The 13018-nt window shown below is 40.7% G+C and overlaps 1 long non-coding RNA gene across 1 annotated transcript; it reads left to right on the plus strand.

Annotated features, from left to right (window-relative positions):
- The first annotated feature begins 316 nt into the window (after nt 1-316).
- LOC132693248 (uncharacterized) lies at nt 317-5056 on the plus strand. Its single transcript, XR_009616677.2, has 3 exons — nt 317-415; nt 979-1016; nt 4748-5056. It is a non-coding gene; the product is annotated as an uncharacterized LOC132693248 (long non-coding RNA).
- The last annotated feature ends 7962 nt before the right edge of the window (nt 5057-13018 follow it).

Genomic DNA, 13018 nt, shown 5'->3' on the forward strand with positions numbered 1-13018 from the left:
AGCTGTTTCTCAGCACCAGCTCATTGTTTTCAGGACGGATTGTGAGGTGAATGTTGCCTGACTTTCTGATTTTTTAAGAGGAGCTTGAGACCCATTTTTTTAATGTGGAATTTTATGATTTTTGAACATTGATTATAAATTTCAAAATTTCATGACACCATTTGGAACTAACAAACAGGACTAGAGTCCATGGTCTACCAGTTTGTGGCAACTATTTAGCCAGTGTTTTCTACCCCCTGCAAAGTGGCAGTGGCACAGTCCTTTGTTAGGTCAAAATTGAACTCAGAAACCCCATTTGTAGAGTGGATGTGTCTGGACAAGTGGAAACAGAGTAAAGGTTTGGACCCTAAAATTCACAGTTCTTTTCATTCTTCTCCCGGGACTCAAGAAGCACAGTTTGGAAACCAAGAAATGAGTGAGAACCTCTCCTTTTGCCAGTGACGCTTCAGACTGGGCTGGAGGTCAGGGGTCTCTCAGTCTGGTTCCCCTCTAGAGTAAGAGAAGCCTGTGGAGAGTGTTCACCAAAGGTGCTGACCAAAAGTGCCCGTTGGAGCTCTCTGTTTATTTACAGATTCACTGGGGTATTTGCTAGACATTATTTCACTTGGCAAGGTCATCACCACCCTTACCATCATGAAATGTGTCCTGAGAACACTCTTGTGTAGGACACTCTGCTGGCAACGGGTGAGGCAAACTGGGCAGGTGCTCCCTTCTCCAAGGGACCATTTCCTAGGATGCACATTTCCTTCTTGGTGAGCCCAGAAGCAAACACCCAGGTGCTGTCCTACAGAGAAGAGCAATTAATAAATTAAGATGAGTAACATATTGTGGAGCATTAGTGCAGGTGTTCTTTGTGTAGTAGGACATGGAGAGTGGGAGCACTATGACAGACTTGGTGGCAGGAGTGGGAAGGAGTTACATGGAATCATCGGTGTAGGAGAGTTTTAATAACTTAATAATTATGATTACTTTACAAAGAATTCCCTGTATCTGCAGCCAGACTTTCAGGTCTAGAGGTATGTATATATCTATATGGCACGTAAATGTGATACATCTATCTATCTATCTATCTATCTTACACACATATATATAATTTTCCCAATGGGTTTTCTTTTCTTTTTATTTTTTAAAAATTTTTTAACATTTATTTATTATTGAGAGACAGAGAGAGATAGAGCACAAGCAGGGGAGGGGCACAAAGAAGCGGGGAGATACAGAATCCGAAGCAGGATCCAGGCTCTGAGCTGTCAGCACAGAGCCCGAAGCAGGGCTAAAACTCACAAACTGCGAGATCATGACCTGAGCCAAAGTCAGATGCTTAACTGACTGAGCCACCCAGGTGCCCTGCAATGGTTTTTTTTTTTTTTTTAAATAGAAGATATATGGGACACCTGGTTGTCTCAGTCAGCTGGGAGTTCGACTTTGGCTCAGGTCATGATTTCATGCTTTGTGAATTCAAGACTTGCGTCAGACTCTGTGCTTGACAGCTCAGAGCCTGGAGTCTACTTTAGATTCTGTGTTCCCCTCTCTCTCTTCTCCTCCTCCACTAGCACTCTGTGTGCCTCTCTCTCTCTCAAAATTAAACATTAAAAATTTTTTTTAATGAAAAAAAACCTAGAAGATACACAAGTTATTTTTTAAATTCACTTATGAATATGTGCATGGAAAAAAAACAACTCACCAGTCACCTAGTCCAGCAGTCAGCCAGTTATGGCCTGTGGGCAAAATTCAGTCTACTACCTGTTTTTGTATATAAAGGTTTACTGGAACAGAGTCATGTCCATTCACTTCTGCTCTGTTAACAGTTGCTTTCATGCTATAGCGGCAGAACTGAGTACCTACAACACTGACTGCATGGCCCACAAAGTCCAAATATTTACTGTCCAACCCTTTACAGAATAAGTTTGCCTACCTCTTACCTCCTCCCACCAACCAAAGATTATCAAAATTATTATTTGGCCTATTTCCTCTAAGTTTTTTATGTACACACATACACTGGGAAAAAAATTCTATTCTATATTAGTGCCCTTGAATTTTACGCTTTCTGCAAATGATGGAAATATTCTATATCTGCACTGTCCAAACCGATAGCTATTAAGTACTTGAAATATGCCTCATGCAACTGAGGAACTAGAGTTTGAATTTTATTTAATTATAACTAATTAAAATTTAAATGGCCATGTGTGGCTAGCAGATACTACATGGAACAAAACTTTCTTGAAATATTTTTATTTGCTTAATATTTCATGATCATTAATTCAAATCATTACATATTCTTTATAGAACCCCTAGTTACAACTGCATAATATTATAGCGTATGGAGTGTCATCATTTACTTAACCAAGCCTCTTTCATTGAACCTTAGATTAATTCCAAGTTCTCACTATTGTAATCCAGTTCTCTGATGAACATAACTGGGCATCCGAATATTTACACATGCCTATGATTATTGATTTAGGATAAATTTCTAGATGCAGAACTGCTTGTTGTTGACAGTGCATAAATGATCAAACATACTGTTAAGTTTCTTGAAACATATCGTCAAATTGCTAGAGACATCCTTTTACTTTACATACTTCTATGTCTATATTAAAGAATTATCTTGAAAATGCTCTTTCTTGTATATTCCATCTAAACTAAAGCATCCCTTTGGATTTCAAGGGGAAAAAAATTGAGTAGGACACGTTGTGAAGACCCATTGTGTGCTGAGAGAGGTGGGGGCGGAGGGCAAATAGAGTGTTTTTCTCCTGAAGTTTTCTACACAGTTAAGTCTTCGAGCAACTTGATTAATGTGGGTAATCACTTCCGAGTTTAGTGCTGTGGACAAAGTCCTTAGCCTGTGGCAGATCTTGACATTGAAATATTCTTGCTTGGGGGTGATTAAGACTTAAATGAAGTTGTATGTGGGAAAGTCAAATAGGTACGCAAACGGGAAGGAGGAAATTGGCTCCTTTCCTTCGTCCACTTCTCATCCCTCAGGGTGGAAATGTTTAGAAATAGGCAACAGGGAAACAGAGGGATGGAAGAATAAGGAAGTTAGAGGTAAATAAGAGGCTCAGACACTAACTACAAGTGGTATAAACAATGGTCAAATGTTGTGAATCAGAGCAGGCTCTTCTGGTCAGAAAACCACGGGACTGGATTTTACTCTGCTATCTCATCACGTAAGTGACTTTATCTCTCTGAGCCTCAATTTTCTCACGAGAATAATAATAGTACTTTATGTCTAAGGTTATTAAAAATAATCTATGTGAAAAATTCAGTGCAGGCCTTGACTCATATTTATAGCCTTTGCAAGGACAAGGGAGGCCAACAGTGGGATAAGGCTATCTTTCTCTCACACCTAAAGCCAGGGGCTGCCTCCTGCAGGTCCACCCACTCCTTCACTACAAGCCTCACCAACAATGGCGGGCCCTTGGCCTGGATAGCATATGGGTTGCTCAAAGAGAAAGGGCACATCTTGCAATGTGCTTCACCCAGGTGTTCCTGAAAGTCAAATAACCTGTCTTTAGGATGGCCGGGGCTCCTCGCTGCCATCAGGATGTGGAGTGGAGGTGGCTGTCCTCTTCCCTGCCTTAATAATTACTTTCTTCCTGATAACTGATCATAATGGGTCAGGTCAGACTCACCTGGGGCTGCCTATGCGTTTAGATGTTTCCCCTTAGTGTTTGTTCTTTGTTTTTTAAAACGTACCAGGTTTTTGTTTTTGTACTGTAAAGGGGCTCTCATCCCTACCAACAAACACCAACAAAACGAAGCAGCACTGTTGTAAAACTTCGAAAGAGAGCACATTCATTCCATCCGCGGACTTTCTGCTTCCTTAAAACAAACAAAGGCCAAAGGGATTGGGAACATGCCCAAAGGAAAGAATAAAGCCAGTGTGAAACACAGTCAAAAGCAGGCTCACCAGAATTATTACCGCAGGCCCCTGCCCCCCACCTGGCCACCACACACACGCTCCCTTTTTAGCCGATCTCACCGCACAGTACTAATGTTTCAGGAAAGGCTTGGGTGATTTTTCTTTAGGAAATAATGGTCAATGCTATTCATAAACTAGTCAAGCTCTAGCTGTCCCTTGACTTGGTAATACATTGTATTGGCAACGATGAGGTTACATAACCCAGACAACCTTGCTGTGGCCACAGAAAATCTTCTACTGCTCTGTTCAAGGCTCATAGTGCTGATATTTCCCCAACTCAACAGCGGTTGGGGAAAGCATGAGCCAAATGTTTGAAGCAAAGAGAGGACGGCCATGCAGCTCCCATGAAAAGCAATTGCAACTCAATCTGAGTATTACAACAGTGGGTTTAATTACTAACAGGAGAAAGTTGACTTCTTCCGTGTGGAGGAGTTCAGAAAGTGAGTTAAAAGGTTACATTTTCATAAAGATGTATGTGGGTAGAGCATGCAAAACCAGTTCGTGCTTGCTTAAGAACAGAAACCCTGGCTGTAGATGCTCTTTCAAGTTCAAACACGGAGAACAGTGATCGATTTTGTCCCAAACTGTCTGCCTTCATGAAGCTTCTCCTGGGTCTACACTGGGAAGCAGCCACTGAGCTGCTTTTGTTGTCCTTATCCACCATGTCCCCCTACTCTATTTACCTAATATAGTTCCCGGCGAAACAATTAATACGTTCGCACATGAAACCAATTATGATAGAATTAAAGCTTTGCCTGCTCCTTTCTGCAAATTGAATTACTGAGACTCAGATTGAGTTCTAAAAAATCTCTTCTTGAGTCATTCCAGGAGGAAAATGAATCACACGTGTTGTGAAGCTTCAGCATCATGGTGTCCTTATGTTGCCACATGCTCCTGGGTGAACCTGCATGACAGAAATCAGAAGATTGGAGCGGGGACCTCAGCTGGATCTTTATGAGAGGCTCCAGGGAGCACGGAACTCAAGAACATGACACAATTCGTCTTGCAGCTGAGATTCAGAGAATCTGAAGTTCACCGTTTGTACACTTGTTTAGTTATGCCTCCTTTGAGAAATTAAAACATCTGTCATATCGTGGGCATTTGTGGGCTCCAAATCATAAAGTAGGCTGTCCATAATATTCTGAGTGGCTGTCTTTACATCATCCCTTTAAACTGGCAAGTCAACATTCATGTTGCTGAAGAAGTAGCTTTGGGAACTATTGTCCCGAATACAAACAATGATGGAATGGACCAGCCCAATAGCATGGGGTGGTGGAAAACCTCAAATACTTGTTTTCAAAAACTATATATGAACTGAATGTGTGTGTGTGCGTGCTGGTAAGCATTAATAAGTTGGCATTGGGTAACACAATTAAAATTCACTTTATGAGAAGCACACATTACGTTAGGATTTTTTTCCCAATGGTGTTTCATAGCAGGATACTTTTATCCCAAATACAGTGAAACAGTGACAGTGGAATGCTACAGTTCTTGTTTGTAGAACCTATCAGGTCTGAGGCACCATGGGAGACACAAAATAATCAACCCCAGACCCCACCTTCAGGATATGTACAGCCTATGGGAAAAAAACATTTTTCCCAATAACAGAGAGAACTAAAATACAGCCAGTTTCCCTATGCGCCATCAAAAATAGAAAGCTTATTCTGCTGGAACACATTAAAATTAGCTTAAAAATACATATAAGCAGATGCCAGCATCGTAAACTTAAAGTCTCGTGAAACTGGAAGTCCCTTGTTCAAACGGACCAATAAACTGAGACAAAGAAAATATGAATGGCTTGCCCAGGGTTACATAGCTATTTACGGGCTCAGATGGCACCAGAAACCAGCTTTTTAACCCTCTGATGGAGACTTCTGTGTATTCAGAGAGCACCAGACAGGGTTTCAGTGAGGCCCTTTCTGGCTCTAAAATTCAATGACTCTCTGAGGACTCCGTGACCATGCCACCACGCCAATTATTCCTTTTAGTAGATAAAATCACTCAGTTGAACAACAATAATTATTTCATTAAGATGGAGGAAATACCACATTTAATCACTAAAAATGACCTAATAGGGCAAATTTTTATATTTAGGAACACTTTTTACTGAAGTCCTTAACATATAGAGATTTTAGAGAATTCCTTAACAAGGAAAGCAAGTAGTCTATTATTTCAGAACATTTCATTGCCTCTTCACTTTGATTGTACCACTGAACACACATAGCACTAAAGCGTGTGTAAAAATTGCCCTATTTTTACACTGCTGTTCTAGTTGCTTCTAGGACTTATTTCCTTTTATTTGGAATGATGCTTTAAAGTGAGCATCTGATGTCAACATTGTCACCCACTGACAAACTACTGAGTTCTCTCTGAAGAACGCGAGGCAAAGGGAGCCCTCTCAAATCAACGTGTGATGCTTTGTCAGTATTTGCTATGTGTCCAGCCTCAAGTCAGGCCTGTGAGATAAAAAAAGAAAGTTTTTGCCCGTTTTTATCATATGTGGCCAGTTGCCTTTGCATTAACGTTCTCCCAGCCCTGCTTGCTAAGCCCTGGGAAGTAAGAAATTGTGTTAGAAGACAGCCATGATAGTGATAAAATGTGACATTTGTATAGATAGTACTCTGAAACTTTGTTTCAGTGCACTTTCCTACACAGTATCTCAATAACCTTAAGGTAGACAGAAAACAAATACTATTATGAGAAAACTGAGGCTCAGAAAATTTAAGTGACCTGCCTGAATTTGACAGAGGGCAGACCCAGAACTAAAATCCAGGTCATTGGAAGCCTGGTGTGGGGCCATTCTTCCATGGCAAGAAAGTGTATGTAAAGAGATTGCTCAGTTTCGAGGTACCTTAGGTGTGGGAAATATTTGTGTGTCTATCCCCTTGATGACTCCAGGAGGAGATCTCTGGTTTCCAGGTATCCCCAGCTGCTGATGTCTCATCTGTCATGGGTCTCAGCCACATCTTACCCTACAATGTTCGTGTACTTCCTTGCATTCTGGTCTGTCTTGTTGGTACTTTGATATGTCAATCACGGGCTACCTTATACCCCCAATTTCGATTTTTGGATAAATTGGAGAAAATTTTTAGAAAATTTTGGACTCAAGATTTTGAGCCTGACCCCCATAGTCTCAATCCCAAGCTATGCCTACATTTCTAAAAAGATCTCATTGGATTAGGAAAACAGTATCATTAGCATTTATTGGGCACCGAAAATGCTAGGCATTCTTCTAAGAACACTGAGTGTCCCCAGCAGGCTAAGGGGACAGAGACTGCAGGCAGTCTAACTCCAGAACCCACACTCTCAGATGTGACGGCACCATTGTCTCCCACGGTATACTTTCAAGTTTTGTGTAACACTAGCATTTAGAAATCTTTTCAATATTCTGGGATTCTGGGTTTTCTTCCCCTGCTGTGACATAAGCATAAACTAAGAACATACCTAATGAACAGCTGCAATTGATATTTTCATCTTCATTAGGGATTAAATATCAAAGAAATTGTTCTATTTAGCATGATTTATGATGTCCTAACTTTTCCAGTAGTTCATTTCAAACAGATTTTTTTTAAATAGTAGGAGAAAACATTACCATAGGAGTTTCTAAAAGTATATGTGGGAAATTAACTACAAGTATTAAAGAGATCACTCACTCAGGATTAGCATTTATTTTTAACCCCCAAAGAGCAACAATTAGAGAAAATGTGACTATTTTTTTGTCTATTATATTTGGTGTACTTTCCTCTTTGAAAATAAACCCATTAAAAAGGTGGTATAAGAGAAAAGCTTAGGTATCTCAAGATAAATTATACTAAAAGTTTTTTTTAAGAAACAATTTTATCAAGACAAGTTTGCATATTAAAGAAAACTACCACATGAACATATTAGGGGAGTGTAGCCATTAGGCATGTTTTTATTATGCAATAATTTATCCATGGACAGTTTATATTTCACATTCATATTACAGTATTTCTTCCCTGTCACTGGGAGTACTTAAGTAGAGTTGAATGAATGCTCATCCATCTGGAAAGTTCCAGAAGGGATTTTGCAGTGGGTAGGAAATTGAGTTATGTTGGACTACTGGGTCCCTTCTAATTTGAAGATTCTGTAATTTCCAGCTTAGACAACTGAAATAAGATCAATACCCCCATGGACCTCATTCGATGATGAAATGTCAGGCCCTAGTGGTGGTAGGCATATTGGGCTGTCCTGGGCTCTGGAGCCTGCCTGCCTGGTTTTGCCACTTGACTCCACCACTCACCAGCTGTGTGACCCCAGGACAGGTTATGTCTCCTGTCTGTACCTCGGTTTCTTCATCTGTAAAATCTGGGTACTTGTACCTACCTCACAGGATTGTTGTGAAGAATAAATGAGTGGATGGAGTAAAGGGTTTAGAACAGTCCCTGGCAGATGGTAAGCATAACATAATCTTAGTCACGCTATTATTTTCAAAGAACAATGGGGCTAGATTGTTCATTTTGAATGGACAATATTGTCTGGTCCTCCTTATTGTTTCCGACATGAAACAAATGGCAGTGTATTCAGAGTTTAATTAAGGCGGGGTTAGGGCTCATATCTCGTGTGAAGTAAAGGAAATAAGGAAGAGAAGCTGAGAGGCAAAATGAGGGATTTTATTTAAAGGGAACAGAGAAATGTCTGATGTGCATGGAGAGAAATGAAAGTTCCATGGGCTTAGTGACATTGAGATCAAAAGTGCGATAGGACACGGAGAGAGAGCTTGTGATACATACTCTCGTCACACATACATACATATATGCTCACACACACTCACACACATGCATACACTCACACACTCACACATACACACACACTTTCTCTCTGTCATACACATATACACATACATGCACACACACGCTCCTTAGCAAACAGTTTGGGAATGACTGGTCTACTGTGTTTTAAGGTTTCCACGTTAGCACAAGTATTCGGTTCTAATATTGACCTATAGCTTCCGTGCAGTGGCTCATAGCCACGAATCTGCCCTGGGCTCCCACTACAGTACCAAAGCCTGGGTGAGGTGCCACGGAAGCTAAGACGATGTTGCCCGTGGTGCTCAGTCTAGAAGGAGCACCCAGAAGGCAAACACCCATAGATTTCACTCAGTGTGGCGAACGCTATAGTCAACTTCTGTGAAGGACACTATGGGAGCTCAGAGGAGGCCACCTGACCCATCTTAGAGGGACAGGGAAGACTGCCAGAAGGTGAAAGCTTATTGGCTTATGAAGAAACTAAATCAAATCAAACTAAACAAAGCAAAATAAAGCCCCAAGAAAATTAGACTTCTGAAATGCTTTAATTCCCTCCATCAATTTTGAAATTTGACAGACTTGGTTCTGCTCCTTATTAGTTTTGTGACTTTAGGCAACTTACTTAAATTCTCTGAACCTTAGTCATCTCTGAGACAGTCTCTAGTTCATTGGGCTCTTTTAAGAACTGGGAAAACAATGTAGAAAAAACTCCTATCTCTGTGCCAAGGAGCGTGTACAGGTTTACTTTGAATATCGGTCGTGGCATTAAATCAATCATACTACAATCCAACAAAAGAGGAAGGAATGACTTGTTAAGTTTAGAGTAGGAAACAATGTCAAAGAAAGCAAAACCAGGGCAATAAGCTGAGTGTTAAGGCTCGTGTGTCAATCCCTGCCAGAGCCACTAATTCAGAGCCCGGACGGAGAAGAGCAGGTTGAAGTCTGCCACATTCTACCTGACAATATGCCTATGGGGACAGGGGGAAGGCTTGTGGCAACTCACTGCATCTATTGTCCTCCTGTTGTATTACAAAGATCCAGCCCCAACTAAACATTTGGAACTTTCATAAGAATCCGTCTTCTCAACCATCCACAACAGGTAAGTGCAAAATATCGATCTGTTTCATTGGCACCATCCGTCATTTCACCATGACATAAAAGATGTAGCCAAACTTCCAAACACCTGGAAATCAGTTTAATAACAGCTACCACTTATTACAAGTCTGCTATGACTTGGGTACCCTCCAAATAATGTTTCTAATGCACATTGAAACTTAAAAACAATTTTTTTAAATGTTTTTATTTATTTTTGAGACAGAGAGAGACAGAGCATGAGCAGGGGAGGGGCAGAGAGAGAGAGAGGGAGACACAGAATCGGAAGCAGGCTCCAGGCTCTCAGCTGTCAGCACAGAGCCTGACTCAGTGCTCAAACCCACGGACTGTGAGATCATGATCTGAGCTGAAGTTGGACGCTCAACCAACTGAGCCATCCAGGCGCCCCACACATTGCAACTTATTAGACGGTCTGTTTTTGTTTATAAATGAAGAGCTCAAGGCACAATCCGTTACTTAACAAAGGTCCCATTTCTTCCACGTGGGAAACCACCAGAAGGCAGATCTTTCTGATGGTAGAGCTGCTGTCTTCATCACGGGGCGGGTACACTTCTCTCTCTGTGATCAGGGAATAAAGGAGCCCCCATGTCCATGCCAAGAAGTCTAGGAAGGCTGTGCTTCCTCCTTGTGCCTCTGTGATGTTACTAACAATGTTATGCTAAATATTGTGTACTATGCATGTTAAGTCAAGAATTTTCCCAAAGAGAAAGGACCACCCAAAATGGCAGAGGAAAGACTAATTAGAGTTCTTCAGAAGATGAGTGGAGTTAAGAACGTGGTCCTGCACATGAAAAGATGTTCATCATCACTTACTATCAGGGAAATACAAATCAAAACTACAGCGAGATATCTCCTCACATCTGTCAGACTGGCTAAAATCAACAACTCAAGAAACAACAGGTATTGGTGATGATGTGGAGAAAGGGGAATACAAACTGGGGCAGCCACTGTGGAAAACAGTATAGAGGTTCCTCAGAAAGTTAAAAATAAAACTACCCTACAATACAGCAATTGCACTACTGGGTGTTTACTCAAAGAATACAAAAATATTAATTTGAAGGGATACACATACCTCAATGTTTATAGTAGCATTATCTATAATAGCCAAATTATGGAAACAGCCTAAGTGTCCATCAACTGATGAATGGATAAAGATATATATACACATATATATATACATATGCATACATATATATGCATACATATACATACACATGCATATATATGTACACACACAATGGAATATTACTCAGCCACAACAAAAGAATGAAATCTTGTCATTTGCAATGACATGGATGGAGTTTAAGAGTATAATGTTAAGCGAAATAAGTCAGTCAGAGAAAGACAAACACCATATGATTTTACTCATAAGTGGAATTTAAGAAACAAAACAAATGAGCAAATGGGAAAAAGAAAGAGAGAGAGAGAGAAATCAAGAAACAGACTCTTAATTACAGAGAGGGAAAGAGGGTTGAGGGAATAGGTTAAGTAGGTAATGGGGACTAAGGAAAAAAAGAAAAGAAAAGAAAAGAAAAACCCTTTAGAAGTATTCACTTCTAAAAACAACAACAAAAAAGGAATAAAAAAAGCGTGGTCCTGACTGGGGCTGTCCTAACCCAACAGTGTTCGTAGTCTTAATATAACCCTGCTTTGCAAGTGATCCAAGATATAGCTTCTTTGAAAAGAGAAGGAGATCTCTGGTTGTGAAGAGGTGTATTCACTTCTTGGGTGGAGTGGAATACTTTTTTTTTTAAAGTGGATTTTAAAAATTGATACTTTGGTTCAAATCCCATCTCTGCCAGTTAGTAACTATGATGTAACCTCTTTAAGCCTCATCTACTCACTTGCTAAGTGAAATTAATGGTATTTACTTCACTTTCTTATCCCCAAAATAGTGATAATAATGCCTAACTTTTAGCATAGTTGCAAGAATTCAAGGAGAATAAAACCTGGCATGGAAGAAAACGTTCCTCAAATATCTATTATAATTTGTATGTTATTCTTTTCATTAGCTATGTTATAGAATGCTGAAATTTTTTTAATGTTTATTTATTTGAGAGAGAGAGAGAGAGAGAGAGAGAGAGAGAGAGAGAATGAGCGGGGGAGGGGCAGAGAGAGAGCCAGAATCCCAAGCAGGCTCCAGGCTCTGAGCTGTCAGCTGGACCTGGGGCTCAAACCTGTGAACCACAAGATCGTGACCTGAGCTGAAGTTGGACGCTCAACCGACTGAGCCACGCAGGCGCCCTTACATTATAGAATTCTTAATAAAGTGCCTGGATGTGGTAGATGCTCAATAAATGGCAGCTATTCATATTAACAGGCAACATTACTACACTGGTGCTGGTCAATTGGTGGAATAGAGTGGGATGGAATGAGGAAAAAGCCTAAGGCCATATGCAAACATACAAATGAAACAACGATACAAAAGCAGACCTGGAAGGAAAAAAAATCTGAGCCTAATTCTGTTACCAGAATGTAGTTGTCAGAAATCTTTACATTGTAAATTCGGCCTTTAGAGATTTTTAAAATTACATCGTTTACTGTTTTGTTTTACCAAAGTCCATTTGAAGAATCCAGTCTTCGTTGGGCCAAGGAAGAAAGGGAAATAAATTTAAATTTCTATTTGTTTGGTTTGACAAACAAGCTAGTTTTCTTTGTGAAAGAAAAGAACAGCCCTGTTCAGGGTCAAGTTCTTAACTCTACTCACCTCTGAAGAATTTTAATTGGCCTTTTCTTTTGATTTGTGGACGATGCTTTGTCTATGTCTGTTGTAGGGGAAATAGGACCATATGCTCCAGAGGTGATAAAGACAGAAAGTAAAGTATCCCTAATAAAGGGAGAAGATTCAAGGGAGAGAGTCGGAGGCTCCTCGTGCATTTATCCTCCCCCAATACCTCTAGGAGTGGTTTGCCCATAATAGGTACCTGGTTTTTTCCTCGGTGGTTTTTTTGCCCTATCCTGGGTTTCAGTGGAGCTTGCATTATTTTATGGTCAAACACCCAGCCACCGCTGTCAGGTAAGATGGCTGGAGCCACGGAGGGTCAGCTGTGAGGGCTCCTGAAACACCACATCCCTGTGACTGATGCAGGACAGCCTAGGCAGCCAGCAAGCACTGCATCCCTAGCCTCTGCTAAGGGTGCTGCCATATAGTGGGAACCCTGACAGGTGAGCAGAAGCCATGGGGGAATGCTGATCGAGAGGTAAATGTGGGAATGCTGGA

The sequence above is a fragment of the Panthera onca genome, chromosome B1 (genome assembly GCF_046562875.1).
Source record: "Panthera onca isolate mPanOnc1 chromosome B1, mPanOnc1 haplotype 2, whole genome shotgun sequence".
Taxonomy (NCBI): domain Eukaryota; kingdom Metazoa; phylum Chordata; class Mammalia; order Carnivora; family Felidae; genus Panthera; species Panthera onca.